The sequence below is a fragment of the Hyla sarda genome, chromosome 2 (assembly GCF_029499605.1).
Source record: "Hyla sarda isolate aHylSar1 chromosome 2, aHylSar1.hap1, whole genome shotgun sequence".
In the NCBI taxonomy this organism is placed as follows: domain Eukaryota; kingdom Metazoa; phylum Chordata; class Amphibia; order Anura; family Hylidae; genus Hyla; species Hyla sarda.
The window spans coordinates 30,090,262-30,114,114 of NC_079190.1; the positions used below are offsets into that span (position 1 = coordinate 30,090,262).

Below are 23,853 nucleotides of genomic sequence, written 5' to 3' on the forward strand. Positions count from 1 at the left end.
TTAAAAGAAAAGTTCTGTAGTACTGGTGAAGAATTAGATAAAATTATTCTCTATGTCACTCCTGGAGTTTGCCAAGCGCTGAACTCTACAAGGTTTGGAAGCCCAATAGAGAATGAATGCAGCACTAGCCTCACATACGCACTGCACCTCCATTCATTCAGGGGATCGTTTTGATCTTGGGATTAGCCCTTTAAAGCGGTACTAGGCCCCTAGACATCCCCTATTCAAAAGGATAGGGGATAGGATGTCTATGTAGCCCACGATCTCTATGCAGCACCCGGCGTTTATTTAGAATGCTTGGAGCGGGCGGCGGGGGTCATGACGTCACATGACGCCCCCTCAATGCAAGTCTATGGGAGGGGGCGTGGCAGCCGCCACGCCCCCTCCCATAGACTTGCATTGAGGGGGCGTCGTGTGACGTCAAGAGGGGCGTGGTCATGAAGCCATGACCCCCGTTGCCCCCTCCAAGCGTTCGGAACAAAACGTTCCCCGACGCTGGGGCAGCAGAGTACCCCTTTAACCAAGCACAGCCCATATTGTGAAAACTGTGTTTCCCATCACTAAATATGCAGGATAAATACATAGTAATAAATTATGTCCTTCCAATTCCCAAAATAAGACAAAATGCAGGGGGGGTAGGAGGGAGGTGCAGCTGCAGTTTCTCTCTGGGAAGAGGAACAGAATTGATTAAGCTCTGAGCCAATCAGATGTCTAAAGTCCAGCTCTTACATCACACCAGAAAGAGCCCCCCCCCCCTCTGCATGTATGAAAGGAGATAATAGGCATGTAAAAGCCTCCAATATGTAGATACACAATAAACATGTGCTCTATAGCTAAACAACAACTACAGCTGCCTGCAGAGGAATCCGGGTTTCTTTTTTGCATAGGATAGCCACACTTTAAAGGGGTACTCCACTGGAAAACATTTTTAATTTTTACTTATTTTTTTCTATTTATCAACTGGTGCCAGAAAGTTAAACAGATTTGTAAATTACTTCTATTAAAAAAATCTTAATCCTTCCAGTACTTATCAGTTGCTGTATGATCCGCAGCAAGTTCTTTTTTTTCTGTCTGACCACAGTGCTCTCTGCTGACACCTCTGCCCATGTCAGGAACTGTCCAGAGCAGGAGAGGTTTGCTATGGGGATTTGCTCCTATTCTGGACAGTTCCTAAAATGGACAGAGGTGTCAGCAGAGAGCACTGTGGTCAGACAAAAGGAAATTCAAAAAGATAAGAACTTCCTGTGGATCATACAGCAGCTGATAAGTACTGGAAGGGTTAAGATTTTTTTTATAGAAGTAATTTACAAATCTGTAACTTTCTGGCACCAGTTGATTATAAAAAAAATATATTTTTTCTCAAGTGGAGTACCCCTTTAATAAATTCCACAGTGCAAACAATAAAGACAAATATATACGCCCCCTCTACAACAATGTAGGCCCTATATATATTTCAGTTTTTTAGACTGGATGCCATGTGTATATATATACCGCATGTCTAAGCTCCAGGATCTTGTTCATTGGGAAGCGTTCAGTTTTAGTTGGTTACAAAATTTTATATGAGATGATTTTGAATAAATGATTAAAAATAAAACAAATGTAAAAATGTAGAAAAAACAACATTGTAAAAGTAAGATCAGATTTAATTCTATTTTTATACTTTACAACACTTCTCTAAGCCGTGCCAGAGTATAGGCGAGTAGGAGTGCGCTGCCCCCCGCCATAACCCACATCTGCTATATAATGTTAATTAACAAGTAAACGATCAGACATTACCGCCACAGAATACACCGTAAACGCTGACGCTTTGTTTCTCGCACGATCATACTAATTTTCTGTCCCACATCCCCGCGAAACCTTTCTATTGCTTCACAACTACAATAGAATTGTGTGGAGGGCGGGCGAGATTTACTCAGATAATCACTGCTTACAAGTCACAGTCAACAGTATAAAAAGAGAGCACAAAACATCATTATTTTCTCTTACGGAAAACAGAAAATTAAAGGGGTACTCCGCCACTAGACATCTTATCCCCTATCCAAAAGGATAGGGGATAAGATGTCTGATCGGACCCCCATGATCTCGGCTGCGGCACCCCAGTCATCCGGCGCATCAGAGCGAACTTCGCTCCGTGCCGGATGACTGGCGATGCGGAGGCTTGTGACATCACGGTCACGCCCCGCTTGTGAAGTCACGGCCATGCCCCCTCAATGCGAGTCTATGGGAGGGGGCATGACGGCCTGATCATTTTGAAACAGCTGGGGGCACCCTGGTTAGAAAACAATGGTCTCTTGCATGTGAGGGGGAACAGGTGGCTGATGTGTGGAAGGGAAAAAGGGGTGTCACACTTACAAACAAGGAATCGTGGGACTTGTAGTTGGAGGGGGCGAACTCCAAACACTGATCCTTCCTAAACATGTCCATTACTGTCTGGCAGGTAAGTGCTAAAATCATCTTATGGTGGAGAACCCCTTTAAAGGGGTTATCCAGGGAAAAAATTTTTTTTTTATTAAAATATATATATATATATATATATATATATATATATATATATAGATAGATAGATAGATAGATAGATAGATAGATAGATAGATAGATAGATAGATAGATAGAGAGAGATATATATATAGAGAGAGAGAGAAAATCCAAAGAGAACAGCACTCCTGTAGTTCCTTACAAAAATGGTGAGGTGCACATTGAGGAAAGCATCATCTATGTATGCCACCACTTCGGCCAAGTGCTGAGGTGGTGGCGGTACATAGATGATGTTTTCTTGATATGGACAGGATCAGTCACCCAATTACAGACTTTCCATGAGTTTTTAAACTCTATGATCGATAGCATTAAATTCACCTTGACCTTCTCTCCCACCACAGTTAATTTTCTGGACACTCAGGTGACGATCTCGGGACACCAACTTGTTACGGACATTTATGTGAAGCCGACTGATTGCAACTCGACACTCAGGTTTGACAGCAACCACCCTAGAACTATGGTTCGCTCACTACCAATTAGTCAGATGACTAGAGCAAAGCGCATCATAAGTAGTCATCAACATGTAGAACGGGCATTGGACATAATGGCAAAAAATTTTATGCGTAGGGGTTATCCTAGGAAACTGGTAGATGACTGTAGGACAAAGGTATCAGGGATTGAGAGACGGGAGCTACTCGGGGACCGGGATAAACAGTCTGGTCAACGGGTGGCCTTTGTCTCCACATACTCTGAGGCATCACAACACATTACAAACATTATGAGGAGACATTGGCACATTTTGAAAAAAGGACATGACAATATCCCTGAGTTTGAGTGCCCACCCCTGATGTCATACAGGAGAGGCAGCAACCTCAGGGATAAATTGGTAAAATCAGACGTGGCATTAAATAAACCCCACCAGACATATTTATCTAGCATCAATCATGGTTCCTTCCCCTGTTGCTCTTGTGTAAATTGTAGCTATATGCAGAAAGGTCAAGAATTTGTACACCCAGTGACTGGTAAGAGATACAAGATTAAGAGCTATCTGACATGTACATCAGATTATGTGGTTTATGTTCTGTGGTGCCCCTGCCACCTGCTTTATATAGGGGAAACCACTTGTGATGCAAAAACTAGATTAAACCAGCATCGCTACACAATCCGTAAAGGTCGCAATGATCTACCAGTACCTAAACATTTTTTGGAGGAGGGTCATAAAGAGAGCGAGTTAAAATTTATGTTGTTGGACCAGGTTGCTAAATCGAAAAGAGGAGGCAATCGTGTAGCACTACTAAAAAAAAGGGAACTCTGGTGGATTTTTGAGTTGAATTCATTGAAGCCACATGGTCTAAACGTAGACTTTAAAATAACGCATGACATATGTAACGCATAAAAGGCTGGCTAATGTACCATTTCCGTATATGAAAGAGAAAGGAAGGGAATATGCATGTGTGTTATCATGATTTTAATGACACGTTTGTTTGTTTTGCAGGACGGAGGACACGGGCTGCTCTCACTGTGGGAGACTGACAGCTACAGGACACTTTTTGTCTAAAAGAAGATCCTGGACTAATGGCAACAATATAAGGTCGGCACTGCGCGTTATACCTGGGGCAGCTTGGTCATTTCCCATGATAACTGATCTGTGCACCCTCGTTGCCCGGGACAACTACCGTCCGGTGGAGGTCCGGGAGGACGAGGAAGGGTTAACAGGGTGGATCGCGGTCTCCGTAGCCGCCCTGATTGGCCAGTGTGCTAGAAGCTCAGTGGGAGTGCTGTGACCCATTGCCCTACACTAAGATGGCCGCGAAGGGATCCAGAGCTTCAGAGCGCCTGCACAGGCAGAAGCTTCCTCGTAGCCTAGCGACAGCGAATCAAGACCGACTGTGATGCCACTTCCTGTTCCGGATTGCGCGCTGTGAGGAGCGGCGTTCCGTACTACAAGACATGTGTCTCTGTTTATATGCTGTCTCCCATGCCAACCCGGTGAGCTCCCGTGTCCCCGCCCAGGTAATCAGACAACGTCACGTACACATGCACATGATTATGTAACTTTTTATTGTACATTACGATCTTTTGTATACCTGTACGATCGCACTTTGCATTCCGGTTGCGGATGCCTTACTAGTGTTTACTGAAGCACTGATCACTTTATTACATGTATGCATTCATGTATTTTTGTGTTAATTTTGTTTATGACGTCACTAATTAATGGGCCCTGCGCGGCCATATATACTCTGTTGTTTGCACACTTCATTGCTCGATAATGGCTAGGTGAGCTAGCCGAAACGTCGCCATCACGCCTATGTGAATAAAGACAGCTTATTTGCATCTTACGAGAGTGCTGTCGCCTATTTCGTTTGAGATATAGATAGATAGAGATATATATAGATATATAGATATATAGATATCTATCTATATCTCTATCTCTATCTCTATCTCTATCTCTATCTCTATCTCTATCTCTATATCTATCTCTATATCTATCTCTATATCTATCTCTATATCTATCTCTATATCTATCTCTCTATCTATCTCTCTATCTATCTATCTCTATCTATCTCTATCTATCTCTATCTATCTCTATCTATCTCTATCTATCTCTATCTATCTCTATCTATCTCTATCTATCTCTATCTATCTCTATCTATCTCTATCTATCTCTATCTATCTCTATCTATCTCTATCTATCTCTATCTATCTCTATCTATCTATCTCTATATCTATCTATATCTATCTATATCTATATATCTATCTATCTCAACTGGCTCTAGAAAGTTAAACCGATTTGTAAATTGGTTCTATTAAAAAAATCTTAATCCTTTCAGTAGTTATGAGCTGCTGAAGTTGAGGTGTTCTTTTCTGTCTGTCTAAGTTCTCTCTGATGACACGTGTTTCGGGAACTGTCCAGAGTAGAAGCAAATCCCCATAGCAAACCTCTTCTACTCTGTGCAGTTCCCGAGACAAGCAGAGATGTCAGCAGAGAGCACTGTTGCCAGACAGAAAAGAACAACTCAACCTTAGCAACTGATAATTATTGGAAGGATTAAGATTTTTAATAGAAGTAATTTACAAATCTCTTTAACTTTCTGGAGCTAGTTGATATAAAAAATAAAAAAAAAGTTTTTTCCTTGAATACCCCTTTAAGGACTGTTTACACTGCATGCTAGAATTTCCTTTTTGTGGACAAGTAAAAGGCAGTGTTTCCCAATCAGTGTGTCTACAGCTGTTGCAAAACTACAACTCCTAGCATGCCTGGACAGCCAAAGGCATGATGGAGTTGTAGTTTTGCAACAGCTGGAGGCCCACTGGTTGTGAATTACTGGTATAGGTTATTGATACGACTGACAACATATTTATAGAAACCAGAAACGTAAACTATAAATCTCAGCCCGATGAGTGTCACAAGGGGTTAAACAGGAGAAGTTGATCATCCTGGAAGTTACGTATCCTTAACCAGTCTGTTTTTCCCTCCCAGATATCTTTTCATCTTCATCTGAATTTACCACAATTTCATTTCTAGGCCATGTTTTCCCCACAAGCGACTAACGTTTTGATCTCCTTTTCTCCTCTTATCTCACATACCGGGGTAATTGGCATTAACCAGGGATTCCTGTAAGAAATATCCAGGCCCGGGAGAATAACAAAATCTGAAAGGGCATCAGTCACGCTGGCAGCAGGTATATTGTCAGCAAAGGAAACATTCCGGACTTTAGTGTAGATGTATTTATTAAAGGGATAATCTCTGTCCCTATACAGGTTATCTCCTATCCAAAAGGTTATCCCCTATCCGCACAGGGACACACTTATCTGCTTTACAGCCGGCTCCCTCTCACTCCCTAATCCTAACCCCAACCCCAAACCCTAATCCTAACCCCTAAACACAACCTATAATCCTAACCCCAAACCTTAAATCCAAACCCTAAACCCAACCCCTAATCCTAACCCCTAAACACAACCTATAATCCTAACCCCAAGCCTTAAATCCAAACCCCAAACCCTAATACTAACCCCTAAACCCAACCTCTAATCCTAACCCCAAACCCTAATACTAACCCCTAAACCCAACCTCTAATCCTAACCCCAAACACTAATACTAACCCCTAAACCCAACCTATAATCCTAACCCCAAACCTTATATCCTAACCTATAATCCTAACCCCAAACCTTAAATCCAAACCCTAATCCTAACCCCTAAACACAACCTATAATCCTAACCCCAAACCTTAAATCCAAACCTTAATCCTAACCCCAAACCCTAATACTAACCCCTAAACCCAACCTCTAATCCTAACCCCAACCCCCTAAGCTTATCCCACTAAGCCTAACCCCTAACAGTGATCAGTTCTGAGAATGGCTGAGAGCGCTGAGCTCCGGTCACGTTCGCCTACAAGTGACAGGTTTTTTTCACTTCACCGGCAGCGGGGACCCCCCGCAATCTTTGGGCCAGCGCTGAGGTTTTATAGCCTGGGGCTTCCATGATTGTGGCATCACGCCATGCCACCTCCATTGATGTCTACGGGAGGGGGTGTGAAGGCTAGTACACAGCAGTCACGACTCTCCCCATAGACATGAATGGAGGGGGCATGGCGGCTGTGTTCGCCAGTCATCCGGCACTGCATGGAGTTGGCTCCGTGCACCGGATGACTGGGGTGCCGCGGCAGAGATCGCTGGGGTCCCCCATGCGGCCCCTTTGTATAGGGGATAACATGTCTAGCAGTGGAGTACCCCTTTAAAGACAAAGCAAAAGTACCTTACGTATTCTCTTAAGAGGAACTCATGAAGACCCCCCCTGTCTATACGTCTTATAAGGCCACATGGACGTCAAAGGGGATCACCTACCCCGTAAGACGGGAGAATGTGTTGGGCTCAAACCATCAGTCAAAGCTTCCCTGCAAAATCAGCTTTTTGTTTTGGTTAAAAAATAAAAATAAAAAAAACAAGACTGCACCTGTCCAGTGGTTTTGTCTGTATTATTTCACCAATACAAATTCCCTCAATGTATGCATCCAAGAGAAACAATGCAAATACGCACCCATACGATGGTGCACAGCAATACTGGAAGACACAGTACAAATATAGTATAATTAAATAAAAAGATAGCGGCACTCACCAGCTAGATAAAATCCACAACTTTATACTCTTAAAGGACATCTGCAGCAAAAGACAACTTATCCCCTATCCACAGGAGAAGTGTCTGATCGCAGGGGGGTCCAACCGCTGGGATCCCCTGAGATCTCCCATTGCCGCTCTGTGTGTCAATGTGAGCGGCTAATGCGTGTAGCGTCGACCTCTTTTGGGTCAACAATATGCCCCATTCAGTTTTATGGGGGAGGCAAGAACGTTCCCTCCCCGCCTCTCCCATAGAACTACATGAAGGAGGAGTGTCTGCCATGATGTCATGCTGCGGCTGGCACGCCTCCTGCACCAGGAGATCGCAGGAGGTCCCAGTGGTCGGACCGCCCAGCGATCAAACAGATGTCCATTAAAGGGGTTGTCCAGCCAAAAAACAACTTATTCCCTACACTATAAATAGGGTATCGGTGTCTAACACTGAGGCGTCCGACCACAGGGATACCTGTATTCTCCAGAATGGGAACCCCCGAACCTCCACGTGTCCCGGAGTTACAGAGGCCATGTCCTCCATTCATTTCTATGGAGGTGCTGGAGATACACGAGTGTTGTACTCTGGTATCTCTGGCATTCCCATGGAGATTATAGATGTCATGGCATGTAACCACCAAGCAAGCTGTTCCAGTGGTTCCTGTTTATTCCAGAACTGTTAGCTTTTAAGAGTATGACATAAAACTGGTGGATTTTTATAAAGCCGGTGAGTGGCGCCATCCTTTTTCTACTATATACTTGTGCAAATTCTAACATTACCATAGACATACCTTCAAGGTAATGACCTCTTGGTCCTCTCCCGATACGGTTCCTTTATTGTTGCCTGTAATACAGAACAAGATTAATCCATCAGGTAAAGACATGGCACTGGATATACACATTTATCATCATTATATAGGGCAGTCTTTTCCAACCAGGGTGCCTCCAGCTGTTGCAAAACTACAACTCCCAGCATGCCCGGACAGCCGTTGGCTGTCCGGGCATGCTGGGAGTTGTAGTTTTGCAAAAGCTGGATTCACACTGGTTAGTAAACACCGATAAAAAGAGGATCTACGGTAACGTGGCATTCATGCCCATCTTCATTTGGGAATGTGTCACTAAAAAGGAATGCTATGGCCATACCGACACCGCTAAATGCACAAAGCCTATAATACTAAAGGGGCCCCCCACACACACTTTAAATGGACACTCTCATTAAAACTAATTTTTGCTATTGCACTCCTTACGGTAAATAAAAAAAAATCTTTCTAAAAAATAAAATTATATATATATATATATATATATATATATATATATATATATATATATATATATTAAAAGTTTTTTTTATTTGTGTTTAAAAAAAGCTGCCACTAGGTGTCTCCATACTTGTCCAGAGCACATATCCCCCTATCTCTTGCTAAGACTTTGGACTCCTGCTGGCCTGGCAGAAGTCCAAAATCAGGAAATGCAGTCTAGAGTGCTGAGGGGGGGGGGGTGCAGCCTTAGCCAATCATAGCTCATCTCACACAGAACTGCTCTGGGCTGTGTGTAGCAGAGTGGGGGAGGAAGTTCTCCCCTGTTTGGCTTCAGATGATGTCACGCCTGCTGGGGAATGACCCTTCCCAGTCTATGAATCTGACTGATACTTAGCAAAAAAATACAGAGCAATATAAAGGTAGAAAACTAAAAAAAATAAAAATAAAAGGCCGTCTCGCCTCCTTCCATAGAATTGCATTGAGGGAACGGGGCTTGATGTCACGAGGGGGCGGGGCTATGATGTAACGAGCTCCCGGCGCCGGCTCTAGCGTTCGGAGCAGTTTGTTCCAAACGCTGAACAGCGGAGTACCCCTTTAAGTGGAAAATAGTCCCTAAGGGGTTAAATGGGTTATACAAAGATTTAATAAGATATCCCCAGGATAGATAACGCATGTTCGACACCTGACTCCATTCCACTCCAAAAACTGGTAAGTACTGTACTCAGCTAACATGGGCAACGACTTAGGATCATCTGCCATTCCATTCACTTACTAAGTGTTGTTGCTCCATTCGCTGGGGGACAAGTGACCTTCATCTTCGGTGGGGGTCCTAGGGACACGTCAAAACTTTTTTTGTTTGGGGTCCGAGTGTTGAGACTTTGACCAATGATGAAAAGCTCCTCTCTCCCTTCATCGTAGACTTAAATTATTAGTCCATCCACCTGACAGAGTCGGGAGAGAACTACTACCAGTTTGTTCTCGTCATCTGTCGGGTGGGGGTCTCAACACTCAGCTGTCCCTCCATGGGTGTCCTCTTTGAATGTGGTCATACTGCCAAAGCATTTGTGCATTCTCCTGTTAGCAGCCATCTCTCTGGCCAACGGCCACAAACCTACCATGCCTAAAAGTAAATTCAGCTCTGACAGTCAAGCTCTTTGCAAAGTCTTCTCACCATGGTTCACAGGGGGGTTCATGCATGGCCACAAGTTTGGTAGATGGAAAGGACAAGCCATTATGAACAAAATGTTCCTTGGTGGTGGAACATGGGTGGAGCTTCTGTAAGGGACAACCCCCGAGGGAGCTGTGATGGTGGCCTTTTAGATTATTACCAAGAATTTGTGACTTTAGTCTAGGGATCGACCGATTATCGGTTTGGCCAATATTATCGGCCGATAATCGCGATTTTGGACATTATCGGTATCGGCAATTACCTTGCCGATAATGCCCCGCCCCTGCCCCATTGCCTCCCCCCATCCCCAGTGTTATAATTACCTGTTCCCTTCTGGCTCCTGCGCTGTTGCTGTGCGCTGCGTAATGACGAGTGACGTCCCGAACTTGACGTCCCCGTCAGTACGCCGACGGAGCCAGAAGGATCGCGGACCCCCGGGAACTGGTAATTATAACGCAGAGGATGGGGGGGGGGGCGATGGGGCAGTGGCGGTATGTGGGCAGGCAATGGGGCAGCGGCGGCAGTATGTGGGCAGAGGATGGGGGGGGGGGAGGCGATGGAGAAACTGTGGTGGTTAGACTCAGGACAGGCAGTGGGAGAAGCGGGCAGCAACGGCGGTCTCTGGACTTGCAAAAGCCGCTGCAGTTCATTGATTTAAAGCGCCCGCTTTAAATCATTAATCTGCAACGGCTTATGCCCCGCCGGGGGGGGGGGGTGTCATGGTTGAAATAGCCGATAACTTATACCGGAATATCGGTATAAGTTATCGGCTATCGACCTGAAAGGTGACAGATTATCGGTATCTGCCATAAAAATTAAAAAAAAAATCGAAAGAAAAAAAATTGATATCGGTCGATCCCTACTTTAGTCTATTGTATTTATTAGTGATGCTTAAAGGGGTACTCCGCTGCTCAACGGAGCAAACTGGAACAAACTGTTCCGAACACTGGAGCCAGGAGCTTGTGACGTCATAGCCCCGCCCCCCTCAGGACATCACGTCCTGCCCCCTCAATGCAAGTCTATGGGAGGGGGCGTGATGGCTGTCACGCCCCCTCCCATAGACTTGCATTGAGGGGGTGGGGTGTGACATAAGGGGGCGGGGCAAGATGTCACAAGCTCCCAGCGCCGGCTCCAGCGTTCGGAACAGTTTGTTCCAAACGCTGAGCAGCGGAGTACCAATTTAACAGCAGTCCTATGGGAAAGTCCGCAATTGACGTCACATTTTAAAGCATCAGGTAATAACAAAATTCCTTCTGTAGCCGATTCCCGTTTAATCTTCACATTGCAAATTGGCAATTTATATTTTCAAATTAAACAGCGCAACAGTCTCTGATGAGAACTTTCGCTGTAAACATTAAAAAAAAAAAAAAGTATATAAAAACGCAATATAAGAACGGCTCTAAAATCCACCATACACAATGCAAAGAGATAGATTTTGGTTTTATTTGGTTTAATTGCATTATTTTTCTTATTTTAAAACATCCATTTTACCAAGTACAACGTAATCACAAATAATAGGCCAATTTTTTTTTATTTATCAAACAAGTCTAAGTCTGAAATTGCCTTTTTCTTCATAGGCTCCCAGGAGAGGCAGTGAGCCGAATTTTTTTTTTGGTAGATCTGTAATTTTCCTCATTAAAAACCCTAGACTGTAATGAAAGGAACGGAATACAAGAGAGAACAGTAAAGTAATGGAGTAAAGTAATGAAAAAGCAGTCCGGTCTGTAGGACATGGTTTCAGGAAAGGGACCCGCTTTGTTTTGTTTTGTTGTTGGCTTGTTGGCTTTTATTAAGGCGGGAAATAGGACTATTCCCTCCAGTCCTCGAAGACAGAAGTGGCAGCGAGTCCTCATATAGGGGGAAATTTATCAAAACCTGTGCAAAGGAAAAGTTGCCCATAGCAACCAATCAGATCGCTGCTTTCATTTTGCATAGGCCTTGTTAAAAATGAAAGAAGCAATCTGATTGGTTGCTATGGGCAACTGGGCAACTTTTCCTCTGGACAGGTTTTGATAAATCTCCCCCATAGACAGGACTTGATTATAGGAAACCATTGAAGGGGTACTTTGGTGGAAAACATTTATTTTTTTTATGAACTGGTGCCAGAAAGTTGAACAGATTTGAAAATTACTTCTATTAAAAAATCTTTATCCTTCCAGTACTTATTAGCAGCTGTATGCTACAGAGGAAATTCTTTTCTTTTTGAATTGCTTTTTTGTCTTGTCCACAGTGCTCTCTGCTGACACCTGATGCCCGTATCAGGAACTGTCCAGAGCAGGAGAAAATCCCCATAGAAAAACCTATGCTGCTCTGGACAGTTCCTGACACGGACAGAGGTGTCAGCAGAGAGCACTGTGGACAACACAAAAAAGTAAAATTCAAAAAGAAAAGAATTTCCTCTGTAGCATACAGCTGCTAATAAGTACTGGAAGGATAAAGATTTTTTTAATAGAAGTAATTTTCAAATATGTTTAACTTTCTGGCAACAGTTCATAAAAAAAAAAAAAAAAAAAAAAAAGTTTCCCACCGGAGTACCCCTTTAAATTTTTAGCACCAATGCTACCTACGGCTTGGTTCACACTAGTCTAATACAGACTGCGAGTCCTTCCTTTAACAAAATGCTAATAACAAGGCCATAATTTGGCCAGATTTCTCCTACTCTCTTCTAACCCCTCAACGAAAGCTCTAGGATATTTGTGCTTAAAGGGGTACTCCGTTGCTCAGCGTTTGGAACAAATTGTTCCGAACGCTGAAGCCGGGAGCATGAGATGTCATAGCCCCGCTCCCTCATGATGTCACACCCCACTCCCTCAATGCAAGTCTATGGGAGGGGGCGTGACACGCCCCCTCCCATAGACTCGCATTGAGGGGGCGGGGGAGTGATGTCATGAGGGGCGGGGCTATCATGTAACGAGCTCCCGGCACCGACTCCAGCGTTTGGAACAGTTTGTTCCAAACGCTGAACAGCGGAGTACCCCTTCAAGGGTACGTTCAAACATACGCAGATTTTATGCAAAGGATTTTCTGCTGCAGATTTCAATGTTAACTAAATGACTGAGCACAGCTTCTAATCTGCAGTTACAAATTCTGCCCATCAAATCTGCACAGGATCCTGTACGTGTGAACGTACCCTAAAAGGGGTATTCCAGGATTTTTTTATTTGATTATGCTACAGGGGCAGTAAACTTAGTGTAGTTCATAACATAGTGTCTGTACCGGTGTTTCATGGTGGCCTTGCAATTCTTGTGTGATCTTTGCCCCAGATGTTCATTTTTATCAGCATACAAATAAGTGGCGTCTCAGGTTTTCCCAGGTTGCAGTGCGGCCCGAGACATTACATCACTAGTTGAGTGTTGAAAGGGAGCTTGTCTGCTTTAATGGGAGGAAGCTACTGCTGGGTGGGAGGGAGATCATTCTGCAAGGAATTGCAGTTTTGCTACAGCTGGAGGCACCCTGATTAGAAAACACAGGTCTACTGCATGGAAGGGAGCTCAGGTGTGCTTCAATGAGTGGGGTGGGTGATGTGTGGAAGGGAGAAAAGTGACCTCAAACTTACAAACAAGGAATCCTGGGACTTGTAGTTGGAGGGGGGGGGACTCAAACAAAAAACAGCAATTTCACAAAAAGCCTTAGTGTTCTGGTAATCTCATAAAATAGCTATTTAGCCCCACGACAAGCACAGATCCTTCCTAAGAATGTATATTACTGTCTGGCAGGTAAGTACTAAAATCACCTTATGGGGGATAACCCCCTTTAAAAAGTGTTTTTTCCTCATACACAGAGAAAAGTCAACCGGACCCTCCAATTCTTTTCCCCCAACCAGTGTGCCTCAGGCTGTTGCAAGACTATAATGCCCAGCAAATCTATTACAAATCAGATGGTGCCAGAAAGTTCTACAGATTTGTAAATTACTTCTATATAAAAAATCCTAAGCCTTCCAGTACTTATCAGCTGCTGTATGCTCCAGAGGAAGTTGTGTAGTTCTTTCCAGTCTGACCACAGTGCTCTCTGCTGGCCCCTCTGTCCGTGTCAGGAACTGTCCAGGGCAGGAGAGGTTTGCTATGGGGATTTGCTCCTGCTCTGGATAGTCCCTGATATGGACAGAGGTGTCAGCAGAGAGCACTGTGGCTGGACTGGGAAAAACTACACAACTTCTTCCGGAGCATACAGCAGCAGATAAGTACTGGAAGGATTAAAGGGGTATTCCAGGCCCAAAATTTTTTTATATATATCAACTGGCTCTGGGAAGTTAAACAGATTTGTAAATTACTTCTATTAAAAAATCCTAATCCTTCCAATAGTTATTAGCTTCTGAAGTTGAGTTGCTGTTTTCTGTTTAACTGCTCTCTGATGACTCACGTCCCGGGAGCTGTCCAGCTCCTATGGGGATATTCTCCCATCATGCACAGCTCCCGGGACGTGACATCATCATTGATCAGTTAGACAGAAAACTTCAGAAGCTAATAACTATTGGAAGGATTAAGATGTTTTAATAGAAGTAATTTACAAATCTGTTTAACTTTCCGGAGCCAGTTGATATATAAAAAAAAGTTTTTGCCTGGAATACCCCTTTAAGAATATTACAAAGAAGTAAATTAGATTTACAAATCTGTATAACTTTCCGGCACCAGTTGATGTAAAAACATTTGTTTTCCCTCCAGAGTACCCCTTTAAGTCCTTATAGCAGGATTTGTAGTAATGCGTGTTTGGTTGCACAACACATTGGGGGAGATTTATCAAAACCAGTGCAGAGGAAATGTTGCAACCAATCAGATTGATTCTTTCATTTCTCAGAGGCCTTGTTAAAAATTAAAGAAGCGATCTGATTGGTTGCTATGGGCAACTGGACAACTTTTCCTCTGGACAGGTTTTGATAAATCTCCCCTATTGTCTCTGCCAAAATTCTCTCAGGAAATTATGTATTTTCCTTAAAGGGGTACTCCGATGGAAACCTTTTTTTTTTTTTTGTAAATGAACTGGTGCCAGAAAGTTAAACAGATTTGTAAATTACTTCTAATTTAAAAAATCTTTATCCTTCCAGTACTTATTAGCAGCTGTATGCTACAGAGGAAATTCTTTGCTTTTTGAATTTCTTTTTTGTCTTGTCCACAGTGCTCTCTGCTGACACCTCTGTCCGTGTCAGGAACTGTCCAGAGCAGCATAGGTTTTCTATGAGAAATTTCTCCTGCTCTGGACAGTTCCTGATACGGGCATCACAAAAAAGACAACACAAAAAAGAAATTCAAAGAGAAAAATAATTTCCTCTGTAGCATACAGCTGCTAATAAGTGCTGGAAGGATAAAGATTTAATAGAAGTAATTTACAAAATTTGTTTAACTTTCTGGCGCCAGTTGATATATAAAAAAAATAAATAAAAATGTTTTCCACCGGAGTACCCCTTTAATAAGAGAACATGTCTTCCAATGAAACAAGCAAACCGAACCTATGAAATGTGAAGGTATTTGGCGTTAATAGAGAGCGCGGTTCATTGTGCCGCCTGCACGAGGAGGAGAGTGCTTGGCCCAAGTCCAACTCGCATATCACAGACTAGAAAGACGTAAAACCCGATTTGGCAGAGGTCTTCCCATTAACGTAAAAGGCGTCAGCAAGGACGGTCTCAACATGTTAAGGTCCTCCGGAGGATTTTAATTAAGGATAAATATTACTAAATAAAAATGACATAAAAGAAGAAAACGCTATTATATGGTCACAAGCGCCCGAATCAGCAAAGATGCAAATGAATGGCCATAATTATGTCACCTTAATGAACGGAAAGCGGCGGAGAGGAAGAAGCCCTCGAAATGAGAAGTCACCTAAGGCCCCTTTCACACTACAGGTATCATCCTGCTTTTTTACTGCTGTTATTTTACAATAACGGATGGAAAAAAAACAAAAAAAAAAAACTGATGCAATAACTGGTAGGATGCATTCACACCACGTTTTTTGCAATACAGTTCCCGTATACGTTTTCCATGTGAAAACCGTACGCATTGACTCTCCATTGAAAACCGTATGCCAAAAGATGCATCAGGTGGTGTCCGTTGCCTCTTGTACGGTTTTGTCAGTTTTTTTCCCATACCCAAAACCGTAGCCTAACACGGTTTTTGATCTGGGTGAAAAACTGTATTAAACTGTATACGTTTTTATTTATTTATTTTTTTAACATGGGAGTCAATGGGATCCGTACAGAACCGTATGTACGTACGGTTCCATCCGGTTTTCACCATACGGTTTTTGACTTTGCACAGTTTTTTTTCTTGGAATTTCAATCAAACAAGTGAAACTTTATTCATAATGGAGTGAAAAGTTAAAAACGTATATGTTTTTTGTCTTAAAAAAAACGGATGCAACCAGGCATCATTTTTCAAACCGTATAAGGTTTTTATACTGTATACGGGTTAAAATTTATACACACATTTTGATCCAGATCAGTCAGGTTTTGAGGAATCCATTTTTCATCCAAAACCTGATACGGGAGCTGTATTGCAAAAACGTGGTGTGAATGCACCCGTAATGACGGATGATAACTGATGAGCATCATCCTTTATTTTTAAATGGGTATTTTCTTAAAAATCCTGATGTTGTTCATCCATTATCAGTTATTTCCAGTTAAATCCTTTTTTTTTTTTTTAATCAGGTTTTTAACCCTTTTTTTTTGTAAAGCTGTACTGAGCATGCTCAGTACAAAAACCGGATGTTAAAAAACCTGACAATAACTGATAGCAGATTTTATTTTATTTTTATTTTTTTTTTAACATCCGGTTCCCATAGACTTCAATGCTAAATTTTAACGTCCTTTTTTTTTTCACCATTTTTTTTTTTTTTTGCCGGACCAAAAATTAGTGGATGCACTGTCTTTTGTGCCGGCAAAAAAAAAAGGCATTAATAAAAAAAAAAAAAAAAAATTTTAAAAATTTTTTTAAAAAAAAAGTAATAAAAACGGACTTGCCTGATGCAAAAGGATGTTCAAAAAATCCCATTGACGGGAATGGGATATTTTGACGGCCGTTTGCAGGACTTTTTGCCGCGAGAAAGAACGGAGGTTTTTTTTTTACAGGATGATACTTGTAGTGTGAAAGGGGCCTATTACATGCCGAAACAGGGAAGAAGAGGACCATGCGTGACAAGGAGGAACCATACTACAGTACAATGTATGACGGTCACACGTCTGTTCCACAGGACTCATTCACACTATGAAATCTCCACCCAGAGTGTGCGCCAGCTAAACAGGCCGGCACTAGGACCGCTCGGAAATGCACAGTTTAAATCAGTGTTTCCCAACCAGGGTGCTTCCAGCTGTTGCAAAACTACAACTCCCAGCATGCCCGGACAGCCTTCGGCTGTCCGGGCATGCGGGGAGTTGTAGTTTTGCAACAGCTGGAGGCACCCTGGTTGGGAAACACTGGTCTAAATAGACGCTAATACTTTTCAGAGAGGATTCTGCCGAAATAATTAATTTTTGGGCGTAGTTCGGGGTCCGGAATTTCCACAGTGGGAACGTCCAGTGTGGAAATTCCATAGTGTGAATGGTGCAGCAGAATCCCACTGAGAACAATGGAAGGCTGCTGCACACGGAATTCCATAGCGGAATTCTGCTCCGATAATGTGTAGTGTGAATGGGCCCTTACTTCTTGTTAACCCATTACATACATTAGTTATTGAGACGTGGAGGCCGAATTGCTTCCGGTTTGTAGTGCAGATTCAGCACCTCTAACCCACAGCAATTCATAGGCTCAAAACCCCATTCGTACATATTATATTATCTTGGAGTTTTTTTTGGGCTGTCTGGGCATGCTGGGAATTGTAGTTTTACAACAGCTGGAGGGCCACAGTTTGGAGACCACTGAACTACATTTTAAAATAATCCTGAATTATTGCTGTTTTTAATTTGGCCACTTCCTTGTTCTCTCTATAGAGAAGGCAACACCTGACGCTCACCGATCAGCATCCTCCTCCTCCCTGAAGGTTGGTGTCAGGATTCGGCTAGCTGGAGGTGGATCCTCTGTGTCAGCGAGGGATTGGCGTGGACCGTACCGGTGGACTGGTTCTAGGTTGCTACTGGTATTCACCAGAGCCCGCCGCAAAGTGGGATTGTCTTGCTGCGGCGGTAGCAACCAGGTCGTATCCACCGGTAACGGCTCAACCTCGCTGACTGCTGAGACTCGCGCGGTACAGAAGGCAAGGTCGGACGTAGCAGAAGGTCAGGGCAGGCAGCAAGGGTCGTAGTCAGGGGCAACAGCAGAAGGTCTGGGACACAGGCTTGGGAACACACTAAACGCTTTCACTGGCACAAGGCAACAAGATCCGGCAAGGACAGGAAGGGGAAGTGGGTTTAAATAGGACTGGGGCAGAAGGAAGCTAATTACACTGATTGGGCCAGGCACCAATTAGTGGTGCACTGGCCCTTTAAATCTTAGAGAGCCGGTGCGCGCGCACCCTAGAGAGCGGAGCCGCGCCTGCCAGGACGTGACAGCCGGGGAACGGGACAGGTGAGTAGACTGGGATGCGGCCCGCAAGCGGATCGCATCCCCGATGGCGGTGACAGTGCAGCGCTCCCGGTCAGCGGGTCTGACCGGGGCACTGTAGAGAGGAGAACGCCGCGAGCGCTCCGGGGAGGAGCAGGGACCCGGAGCGCTCGGTGTAACAGTTGGCCTCTTCAAAAGGTCACAGAGAACGGCCAGTGTAGTTTCCCATGAAATAATAACTCCTGTCTATCGTTGCCTATGTCAAAGGGGCTTACTGTAAAGCATATCACTAAAGGTTGTTAAAAAACAGCTCAGGCAAGATGGCAGCCCCCATAATAACGTACAAAAAAACTATATAAAATAAAAAATTACAGTCAGAATATATTAACAGATTAGAGAGAAAAAAAAAAAAAAAAAAATCATCCTTTCATCGTATAGCGTGAAATCCTCCGGAAATACACCACTATTTGTTGCAAAATCTGAGAATTTTTTTTATTTTATTTTTTTAATTTTTTTTTTAGGATCAACTATAATAGGTTTTGGTTAAATAAAAATATGATCAATATGAATAATATTTAAAAAGATAGATAAAAAAAAACCCTGTCGTCCTTTACTGTGCGATTCAAGCGCATTGAGATCTCACATACATTCGAGAGTCTTTATTGTATCGGGCAATTAAGATGCAAGGCTGCGGAATTACTGTACCATGTCAACGCTATAAAGTGAATGGGGGGCACGTCTGTAAAGGCACGCACGCATGATGTAATCCCAGCTCCAACACTGAACTAAATTAATCCCAGCAGACACATAAATAAAACCGCTAATGGCTCCACAGATCAAGGACGCGCACCGCTCACAATGTCATCCCAGGGAGCTCCCTAATGCAGAGAAAGCCCTGTATACTGCGATGTATAAATGTCTGCAGGGTGTAATACAGAGAGGTGTTATAAAGGGGATGGCAGTGTGAACAATACTTATACAAACACACGAATATTAAATGCGAATCTATGGGATGAGGTGGTCGCGCCCCCTTTCCATAGACTTTCGTTGAGGGGGCGGGCGTGACGTTACGAGGGGGCGGCCGCGAACACGGAAGCCCGCACACAGCGTTCGGCATAATGAACTTCCGGACGCTGCGAGCGGAGCTCCGAAAGGCCGGGCAGCGCACAACCCCTTTAAATCCATAACCTAAAAATATGCTTGCCAAAATGGCTACTCACTAGCTCGCTCCCCCTCCCATCGTGCTTGAAACAATGGCCCTCATTTACTATTGCAAACCAGACATGTTTTTTCAGGTTGTGCCCCAGATTCTGGCGTATTGCGCCAGAAATTCGGCCTGCGCCACAAAGTGCACCAGAATAAAAAATAAAAATAAAAAAAAAACCTGACTAACTCTCCATTTTACTAAGAAAACCCGAAAAAGGGGCGTGGCTGTCGTGAATAGGGGCGTGGTCACCAATATTTTTACAAAAAAACAACACATTTAATAAGGTTTCCACAGAAAAGGTTTCCAATGGTGGATTTCAGCTGAGGAAAACCTCATGTGTAAAAAAAAAAAAAAAGAGCAAAGTGTAGGGAAAGTGGAAAATGGAGGGAAACCTGAGTAAATACTGTGGGGAAAAATTGTAGGAAATTAAAACCCACAAAGAAAACTACATAACACTCAGGGCCAATGTGTATAAGATGGCGCCTCCAGAGAGAGCTCCACCCAAGATGATAAGACCCACATCCTGGATGAGGAACACCTACAGATGGAAGAAACCAATCAGCTGTTCATGACCTATAGCTTTGCACACGGCACATTGTTACAGACTATATAAACCCTTGTAACTATTGTAAATACAGTAAGTATCATTTGGCTGAACTTTGTGTGTCAGTGTGATTTCTAATCATGTATGCACTGATCCTGATTAGGAAGGGGGCAGATACGCATCTCATACCGGGTCCGGTTCATTTCGCTGGTATTTAGTTCTGGAGCCCACGAAATGTCATCCCAAACATGAAGAATGAAGAAAAGTAAGCATAAATATAATGCAGATAAACAATCATCTTCTGCATGAGGTTCTCCAGCACTTTAAAACATATCCACTATGCACAGGATAGGGGATAAGTGTCTGATCGTGGGAAGGGGGGGGGGGGGGGTCTTGCTGCTGGGACCCATCTGCCATACCCAGAATGGGGCCCTGCTCTCCCCACTGCATGGGGGCAGTGTGTTGGAACGTGTACCATGCCAAAGATTCTGTATACAGTGAACTCCCAACTTACGAAGTCCCCGGCATACGGTAGTTTTAACTTACGATGGGCTCGAAGAGCCCATCGTAAGTTAAAACTACCGTATGTCGGGGCCTTCGTAAGTCGGGGGTTCACTGTATATAGTTACGAGTCTGATGTATGGATACGGTGAGGAACCCGCTGGACCTGTTACTGTAACTTGCTGCTTGTATGGGACTTTTATAAGGGCAGATTAGGGGGCAAATACACATTCCTAGAAATGTTCATTTATGATAACCCGTTTTTCGGCTGGGACAAAATACAGGAAGTGTAGGCGGGACCCGGGAAACAGCGCATTAGGTATTTTCCGAGAGGAATACAGCTCAGAAATGACGATATAGCAGCCCATCTCTGGAGGCAGATTTCATTGTGTGAATGGACCCTAAGGCTCGGTGACATGCCCCCGGCTCACACAGCAGGCTGACTAACAAACCAGGTGTCTGCAAAGAGCCCTGCTTGTCTTGCCTCTGATAAATGAGATGACTGTGCTGACGCTGCCCTAGTATATACAGCAAAGCTGACTAATGAGCTGCTGAAAACAGCAAATACAAGCCTACTGCGTTAAAGGGGTACTCCTGGAGGAAATTTTTTTTATTTTTATTTTTTTTTTAAATCAACTGGTGCCGGAAAGTTTAACAGATTTGTAAAGTACTTCTATTTAAAAATCCTAATCCTTCCAGTACATATCAGCTGCTGTATGCTCCAGAGGAAGTTCTTCTCTTTTTAACTTTCATTTTCTTTCTGACAACAGTGCTCTCTGCTGACACCTCTGTCCATGTCAGGAACTGTCCAGAGCAGGAGAGGTTTGCGATGGGGGATTTGCTCCTGCTCTAGAAAGTTCCTGACATGGACAGAAGTGTCAGCAGAGAGCAATGTAGTCAGACAGAAGAGAAAGTTAAAAATAAAAGAACTTCCTGTGGAATATACAACAGCTGATAAGTACTGGAAGGATTAAGATTTGTAAATAGAAGTAATTTACAAATCTGTTTAACTTTCTGGCACCAGTTGATTTAACAGTTGATTTAAAAAAAAAAAAAAAAAAAAAAAAAGGTTTCTAGTGGAGTACCCCTTTAATACAATTGTTCAATTCTGGCAGATTTCAGGTCCAACATAAAAAAAATGAAATAAATAAAAATAAAAAAAATTCACAGTTCACGCTGCTCGTATGCCAGTGTTTAGCTGTAGATACAGGAGATAAGTTTGCAGGTTTATAAGCCCTGGGATCGTAGCCTAAATCCCAATAAACAAAAAGGCAAAATACAATAAAAAAAAATAAAATAAAAAAATATATATATATATCAAGGTTAAATTGAAAAAAAGCCGTGCAAAGTAATTTACTGCTTCAGTAAGCCGCAGACAGCTGTTTCGGGCAGATATTGCAGATTTCCGGCAAAACGTGGATTGTATTTAGTCGTAAGTACTGAAGGGGCCGGTTAGGTCAGGGCATGCCGGGTGGTTAACTAAAGAGGTTACACTACGTTAATATGGGGGATATGGAGATAACAAAAAACACTCGGTGGGGGTCTCTTATTATAGGAGTCAATAGAAACATTGTATAAAAAATGCATTAAAAAAAAAGGTGTCGACTTCTCCCTAGCCCAGTGTTTCCCAATCAGGGAGCCTCCTGCTGTTGCAAAACTACAACTCCCAGCATACCCAGACAGCCTTCGGCTGTCTGGGCATGCTGGGAGTTGTAGTTTTGCAATAGCTGGAGGCACACTGGTTGGGAAACACTGGGCTAGCCCCACAGATTTTTTTTAAACAGGTACGAGGGCTCCCCCTATAGAGCGAAAGGGAGGTGCTAAGGGGACCATGGATAGTTTGGAGATTACTATGTCTTGAATATACAAAGATAGATATTAGAGAGATAGAGAGATAGATATGAGATATGAGAGAGAGATAGATATGAGATATGAGAGATAGATAGATATGAGATATAGATAGATATGAGATATGAGAGATAGATAGATAGATATGAGAGATAGATAGATATGAGATATGAGAGATAGATAGATAGATATGAGAGATAGATAGATATGAGATATGAGAGATAGATAGATAGATATGAGAGATAGATAGATATGAGAGATAGATATGAGAGATAGATAGATATGAGATAGATAGATAGATATGAGAGATAGATATGAGAGATAGATAGATATGAGATAGATAGATAGATATGAGAGATAGATATGAGATATGAGAGATAGATAGATATGAGAGATAGATAGATAGATATGAGATATGAGAGATAGATAGATATGAGATATGAGAGATAGATATGAGAGATAGATATGAGATATGAGAGATAGATAGATATGAGAGATAGATAGATAGATATGAGATATGAGAGATAGATAGATATGAGATATGAGAGATAGATAGATAGATAGATAGATAGATAGATAGATAGATAGATATGAGATATGAGAGATAGATATGAGAGATAGATATGAGATATGAGAGATAGATAGATATGAGAGATAGATAGATAGATATGAGATATGAGAGATAGATAGATATGAGATATGAGAGATAGATAGATATGAGATATGAGAGATAGATAGATAGATATGAGAGATTTGAGATAGATAGATGATAGATAAAAAATCCAAAGAGAGCAGCACTCCTATAAGTCCATACAAAAGTGATGGGGTGCACACGGTCGCAACAGATCTTGGCCACAGATCCTTCCCAATAGCAAACGAAGAGGCAACAGCACTCCCATAAGGTGCAAATAAACGGTCTTTATTCACACAAATGTGATGGCGATGTTTCGGCTGGCATGTGTCTGTGTGTGCCGCACTAAGCATGGACAACAGAAAGAGGAGAAGAGAACTGTCTGAGGACTTGAGAACCAAAATTGTGGAAAAATATCAACAATCTCAAGGTTACAAGTCCATCTCCAGAGATCTAGTTTTGCCTTTGTCCATAGTGCGCAACATTATTAAGAAGTTTGTTTTCCACCCATGGCACTTGTAGCTAATCTCCCTGGGCATTGACGGAAGAGAAAAATTTATGAAAGGTGTCCATGCAGGATAGTCCAGGTGGTGGATAAGCAGCCCCAAACAAGTTCCAAAGATATTGAAGCTGTCTTGCAGGCTCAGGG

General features: G+C 42.9%; 1 long non-coding RNA gene across 4 annotated transcripts in view; it reads right to left on the reverse strand.

Moving 5' to 3' along the window:
* Positions 1-23,853, reverse strand: part of LOC130358334 (uncharacterized) — a 41,994-nt gene that overhangs the window by 9,568 nt on the left and 8,573 nt on the right. For all 4 annotated transcript variants that reach the window (XR_008889477.1, XR_008889476.1, XR_008889474.1 and 1 more), the window contains one exon: positions 8,373-8,425. This is a non-coding gene — a long non-coding RNA (uncharacterized LOC130358334). The remainder of the gene's footprint in view (positions 1-8,372; positions 8,426-23,853) is intronic.